Source organism: Coturnix japonica, chromosome 38, assembly GCF_054131305.1.
Source record: "Coturnix japonica strain WE chromosome 38, WE-NBRP24, whole genome shotgun sequence".
NCBI lineage: Eukaryota > Metazoa > Chordata > Aves > Galliformes > Phasianidae > Coturnix > Coturnix japonica.
This window is the reverse complement of record NC_140700.1, coordinates 957,536-963,823: the sequence shown is the minus strand read 5'-3', so window position 1 is coordinate 963,823 and position 6,288 is coordinate 957,536. Positions and strand designations below refer to the sequence as shown.

Below are 6,288 nucleotides of genomic sequence, written 5' to 3'. Positions count from 1 at the left end.
TTATCGGTTTGGGACACAGGTGGGCAATAAGCAATGGGGTCACATCAAGATGAGGATGCGGGGGAACAGCTGGATGCAGCAGTGGGGATTTATTGGCTGTTGGCACCACCGCTGGTAAGAAATGCTCTTGTCTCACCAGTGGGGCATGCAGGGAACTCAAAGGTGGTGGTGAAGCTGCGGTCATTCAGAGTGATGGTGGTGGTGGTGGCTGAGGATGGCCCTGCATGCCTGCAGCTGCACTTCCTTTTTGGGCTGTAAGAACGTGGCCAGCAGCAGCTTGGCCAGCCTCGTGCATTGAGAAGGTGTTGGTGCTGCCATGCACTGCAGTGTCCCGTGGCTGTACACAGCCCTTGTGTAGCACCTCCAGCAATAGCAGCAGCTCATACAGCACCAGGCTGACAGCAAGGACTGCAGCTTGCTCAGGGGTCCTTACTGGGGTCGTCCATGCAGGACAGCAGCAGCTGTAGGTCCACAGGGCAGCAGAGACAGGGCTGGTGGTGGGAGGGATGGGATGGGATGGGCTGATAATTAGAGGTGGGATGGGGATGGGGTGGGTCCTGGCAGCCAGGACCTCCTGAGTCATGGGCACCAGTGGTGCTGGGAGGGCTATTCAGTCCAGCTGAGATGATTTTGTAGATGGCCATGGCCACCAGATCCTGTTTGGAGCTGAGAACTACCCCTGGTTTTCCCCTAAGCCACATGAGGGGCGGGAGGGGGATATGGTTATGTCCCCGCATCTCCATCGCTGCACGTGTATGTCGTGTCCCCTCCCCCCCCACCCCCCTCGCCCCCCCCACCGCTCGTGCTGTTTTTAACATGAGGGTACAGGATGTTCTGCTCTGTACAACCTCAACCTCCCTCTCTCCTCCCCCTGTCCCCCCCCTTTCCTGCTGGCCCCATGGCCTTCACCTCTCTTTCTCTCCGCTCTTATTTAACCCCTTTTCTTGCAAAATAATAATAGCGAAACTGCCTTTTGTTAACATTAGGACCACCATTTTTTCAAGCATCACCTCTTCTCTCATTATTTCTATGGTGACAGTTATTGTTATTCATGTGGTATTTCAGCAGGGAGCTCCTTACATCTCTCCATCCCATGTAATGGCTGGGACTGCAGTGCAGGGGTACCTCCAGGCGCCACCCCCCCAGTGCTCATCCACCAAACACCCCCAGCAAGAACTGCTCTTGGGGGAAGGGGTTGGGGAGTGGGCAAATGCTTCCTGATAGCACTGAGCCCTCCTAACCCCTACCCCAATCCCAACTGTAACCCTCTCACAATGGCAGCTTTTAGCACCCATCCAATGGGTGCCCCCCACTACTTCCTGTGCTGCACAATGAATACTTGGAGGGGGGGGGGGGGGGGGGGGGGAGTGGCCACAGCACACTGGAGCTGGTTTTGGTGCCAATAGGATTTGATGGTGCCATGGAGGGCTCCATGAGTGCACCCTGAGGTGAGGTTAAGGCTGCAGAAATACATGTGTTGGTTTTGGTAGTTGCATTGTGGTATGTCCCAATTGCAGCTGGGGTGGGGGCTCAGTGACCCCCCTGGGTGCACATCCACTGCTGGGGTAGTTTTGGAATGGAGGGGGGGGGGGGGGGAGGGGAAGGCTCATCTGTACAGCAGGGAAACTCGAATCCTTGGGGTTACCCCATGTCCTTCTGTGTGCACCCAAAGCTCGGGGGGGGGGGGGGAGGGGTATGGGGCTGATTGTAAGGGCAGCCCTCATGAGGCCCCCCACCCCAGGCACTGACACCTTTTGGGGGTTGCCTGAAGCTCTGTGGGGGCTGCACAGCTCGGGGCCGTGTTGGTGTGGAGATGGTTCTTCCAGCTTTCCCTGCAGGGATAAAGACCTCAAGAAAAAAAAAGAAATAAAAGAAAGCCAAAAAAAGAAAAAAAAAAATAAAAGAAAAGAAAAGAAAGGAAAAGAAAAGAAAAGGTAAAAAAGAACAACAGAAAAGCAAAGTTCTTGAAAAGTGCTCTGGTTTTGTTCCTCGTGCCAAAAGCAATTGTAGCAGATTTTTCCCAGCCTCTCCCGTTTGGCCTTCGCATGGGACAGAGCGGGCGATGTCACCGCCTGTTTTCCTTCTCTGGTGTTTTCCTCATAGCTGGAGGGGGAGGAGGACACAATGAAGGACACACTGGGGGCAGCCCCTGGGCAGCCCCCCCAGGGCAGCAGCAGAGTGTGGGTGCTGGTGTCCCCCATCCTGCTGCACTCCACACCAACAGCATTCTCATTCATCAGACCCCCATCCCAAATATCTCCTATCCCACTCCCATCCCATCCTGTCCTATGCCCACCACACCCCAACCCATGCTTCACTGCCCTGTTAATAACACAGGGGGATGTCACCTGGAGATGCAGATAGGGGTGCTGTGGTTGGGGACCCCTCAAACCATGCTGTTGGCCCCGAGACCCCCCAGGAGCCCAGCAGCAGCCACTGATGATTTCCAGAAGGACCAAAGCAGCAAATTCCCCCAGTCTGCTGACTGAATGCTTTGTGCTACTGGAGGAATTAATTAGAGGGATATGTTGAAGGAGGGGGTTGGGATTGCGTTAGCACAGGGAAGGGTCTGGGCTGAGGGGGATTCTCTGCAGTGGGATTCCCCAGGATCAGTGTAGGGTAGAACTCCCCAAAGTGGTGCTGAGCTGTGACTGGGGGGTCTGGGGGTGATGCTGGGAGCTGAGCCAGGGTGTGATACTGAGGGTTGCTGACATAGGTGATGCAATGGGGGTGTGCAGTGCAAAGGTGTGCAATGCTCTGTGAGTGTGCGATGCAATGAGGGTGTGCAGCGCTCTGGGGGTGTGCAGCGCAATGAGGGTGTTCAATGCAGGAGGGAGTGCAATGCAAAGGGGATGCACCCCGCGAGGATGAACAGCAATGCAGAGTGTATGCAGTGCAGTGCAATGCAGCGCGTATGTGCAGCGCGCTGACGAGGACACCCAGCAGGGCCACGTCACCCCGCGCACACCGCGCTGCATCGCATTCTTCCTAAAAAAACGCCGTTCCCAACTGTAACTCAGCGCCTCCCGGGGGGGTTCGTGGGGGGTTCCGGCGGGGGGCTGCCCCGAGGGGGGGCTGCCCGGAGGGGGGGGCTGCCCGGGGCCTCTCGTGACCTCGCAGCAGCACCGCGGGTGTGGGCGGGCGGGGTGCCAAGTCCCGGCGTGGGGACGCGATGTACCGGGCGGAGGGAACAGCCCTGACTCAGCAGTAGCGGAGGGGGGAGGGGGGACAGAGAGGGGTGAGGGAAACCGCCGCGCGGGATTGCGGGCAGCGCTGGGTCAAAGGGAGATCAGAGGGGGGAGGGGGGGGGTGGGCAGGAAACCCCCATCCCGGTGCAGGGGTTGCACCTTCGGGGTGGAAACCGCTCGGCTCCCGCTGCCCTCAAAATGTCCAGCTCCACCCCATTGCACTCCAGCGTCGTCCACGTCTCCTCCCCCACATCACAGCCCCCAGCATCAGCACAGCGTCGCCCCCGTGCCGGCAACCCCTGCATCACATCCCAATATGGCCCCCAGCTTGACCTGCACCATCACCCCCAACCACACACCCCCAGAATCCTCCTCAGTTCACCCTCAGCAACACAATCCCCCGATCGCCCCCGTGACATCACGCCTCAGCGCAGCCCCCAGCCCTCCTTCCCACAGCACTGCACCGCCATTCATTGCACCCCCCGCAGCACTGCACCGCACCCCCGCAGCACATTGCACACCTCCATTGCACTGCACACCCCAGGGGTCCTGCTCCCGCCCCGCCCTTCCCATCCCCGCCCCATCAGTGCCCACAGCACACGGCCGAGTCGGGGGTGGGAGGTGGCTGGCATGGAGCACCGCCACCCCTGTGCCCGCCCCGGCAGAGGCTGGTACAGTTCGTTACGTCCAGACCGGAATGTACTTTGTGTTAGAAGTGGCCCCCAGCCAGAACGCGCAGCGGCTGTTATTTATACTCCCACTCAGCCCTCTGCATCCTGCGCCCGGCACTTACAGCGTTATCTGCTCTGGGGCTACACTGGGCCCCCCCCAGTGCCGGGTGGGAGCCTTGGACTCTGCCCTCCTGCCATTCATTTACAGAGCAGCATCACCACTTTTAATATATATATTTAAAAAGTATATATATATAAATGTATAATTATGCATATTATGTAAATATGAATACATATTCTTGGTGTTTTTTTTTAAACCTTTCCCTCAGGGAGGAGATAATCCAGGGGTATCATTCACTCTTCGGGTCCATGAGGAGCGCCGTGGGGCACCCGTGCACTCATCCTCATGGGGTGCAATCCACTGTACTGCATGCCCCCATTGCAACACACTCCTCCATTGCATTGCTCACTCCCACTGCATTGCATACCCCACTGCATTGCACACCCCCACTGCATTGCATATCCCTGTTGCATTGCTGCGCATTCCCCACGGGTGTCCAATGCCACCCCAGTGGGACACAGGGAGCTGTTGTGAGGGGACAGCAGTGGATCCCAGCTGTGGATCCCACTTTGAAGTGCACGCTGGGTGCACGGTGGCAGGGTCAGGGCTGTGATGGGGCAGCAATGGGGCACTGGGTCCCCATGTGTGGTTGCTGGGGTTGGCTGTCCCCAGCACTCTTCCCACACTTGAAAGCAAAGCATGTAGACGGCTGCATGCAACATCCCACCATCACTTCTCTGCTGGGAAGAATTGTGGGATCACATGCAGCACGCAGCCATGCACCCCGGAGCCAGGCCCCACCCTTCTGGGCCCCCCTGCCCCTGTGGCCCCATTGCAGCTGCACCTCGGCCATCAGCGGGGACACGGCGTACTCACACTGCGGTTGTGCAACCCCAGCCCTTCGCCTCCATAAACACCCGGCTGCTGCAGCACAGGGCTGAGCTCACACCATGGCACAGCTCAGCCCCCAGCCTGGGCTGGGACACAAAGTGGGGAGCTCACAGGGAAGAAGGGGAGGGGTGCAAGGGGGGCACCACCCAACAAACTGCTTTGCATACCTAAAAGGGGCAAGGGGCTCAGTTTGGTGTCCCCATTGCTGCAGGAAGGACTCAGGGAGCAACGGTGTGCTGGGCTCAGAGGTGTTGCGGTTTGCAGGAGGGAGGGAGCAGGGGATGAGCTCCTCTCCCTCTCTCTCTCCCTCTCCCTCTCCCTCTCCTCTCCTTTTTCCTTCCCCTTCCCCTTTTTCCTTTTTCCTACCTTTGGGCAGAAGGCTTTGCCCTCACACTGTACATGGTGTGGGAGCACATCCCCAGGTTGTCACCCCAAGGGTACCCAGGTGTCAGCATGCCCAGCTATCACTTGGGGTGCCCAAGCTCAAGGCTTCACCCTGATCCCTGTCCCCACCAGGGACAGCCATATGCCAGAAGGATGACTGACGAGGGACAAGCAGTGCCCTGGCAGCTGTGCGGAGCCTTCAGAGATTATTCCTGGAATTTTGCTCCAGAGGAGCAGATTTCCTCCTGGGATGGGGCAGGCACTGGGGGGGAGTGGGAGGGAGCAACACACCCAGCACCAGGGCTTTGCACCCAAACCATGCAAGACTTCCCCCTGTTGCAGTGCCACGCTGCAGCACGTCCCCACTCTTCCTATGCCCACGGCTGTCTCCTGTGGGCCCCAATCCTGCCATCACCTCCCTGCGCCCCATGTCACTGCTGGGGGCTGCAGCTCCGCTCCCAGCCCAGCGCAGCGGGATCTTGCGTAACGCTGTGCTACAACACCCAGGCACTGCGGGCGGGTGAGGCGAGGACAGGGCTGCACCGTGCATTTCCTGGCATGGGGAAGTTGACGTCAGCTCGTGCTCTTCTAACATCGAATTTCCTTACAAACACCAATTGCAAAGTTGGGCTGGGGGAGGACTGAGCCCCCCCACGCCGCGCTGCTGCTACAGCCGCTGGAAGGGCTCTGGTACAGACACCCCGGTGCCCTGCTCCAATGCAAACTCTCGTACACGTTTAGTTTTCTCTGCACGTGAACAAATGGAGCGCCGCAGTCACGCGCAGCCCAACGCAGCCCCCACAGCTGCAGCTTTGTAGGATGTTGGCTTCAGCGCGGGATCCTGCACGAGGTGCAGCTGTGTCAGTGATGCCCCACACACTCACACTCACACTCACACTCACACTCACTCACACTCACACTCACACTCACTACCTGGTGGAGAGAAACGCAGTGATTGGAAACGTCTCGGAGCAGGAGCCGGGATCAGCGGGTCACACCGCGGGGCGGGGAAAAGCTCTGATTTGCATACCGCCTCCACTCCGGCCAATGAGAAAGCGTTGCGGGCGGTGTGGAGCAGACGGGCGGACGAAGC

The 6,288-nt window shown here is 58.7% G+C and overlaps 1 long non-coding RNA gene across 1 annotated transcript; it reads right to left on the bottom strand.

The window, feature by feature from the left end:
• Positions 1–1,961: 1,961 nt before the first annotated feature.
• On the bottom strand, positions 1,962–6,232 carry LOC146754750 (uncharacterized). The gene is made up of 2 exons (XR_014938731.1): positions 6,129–6,232; positions 1,962–2,103 (listed from the first exon to the last, which is right to left on the bottom strand). It is a non-coding gene; the product is annotated as an uncharacterized LOC146754750 (long non-coding RNA).
• Positions 6,233–6,288: the final 56 nt, after the last annotated feature.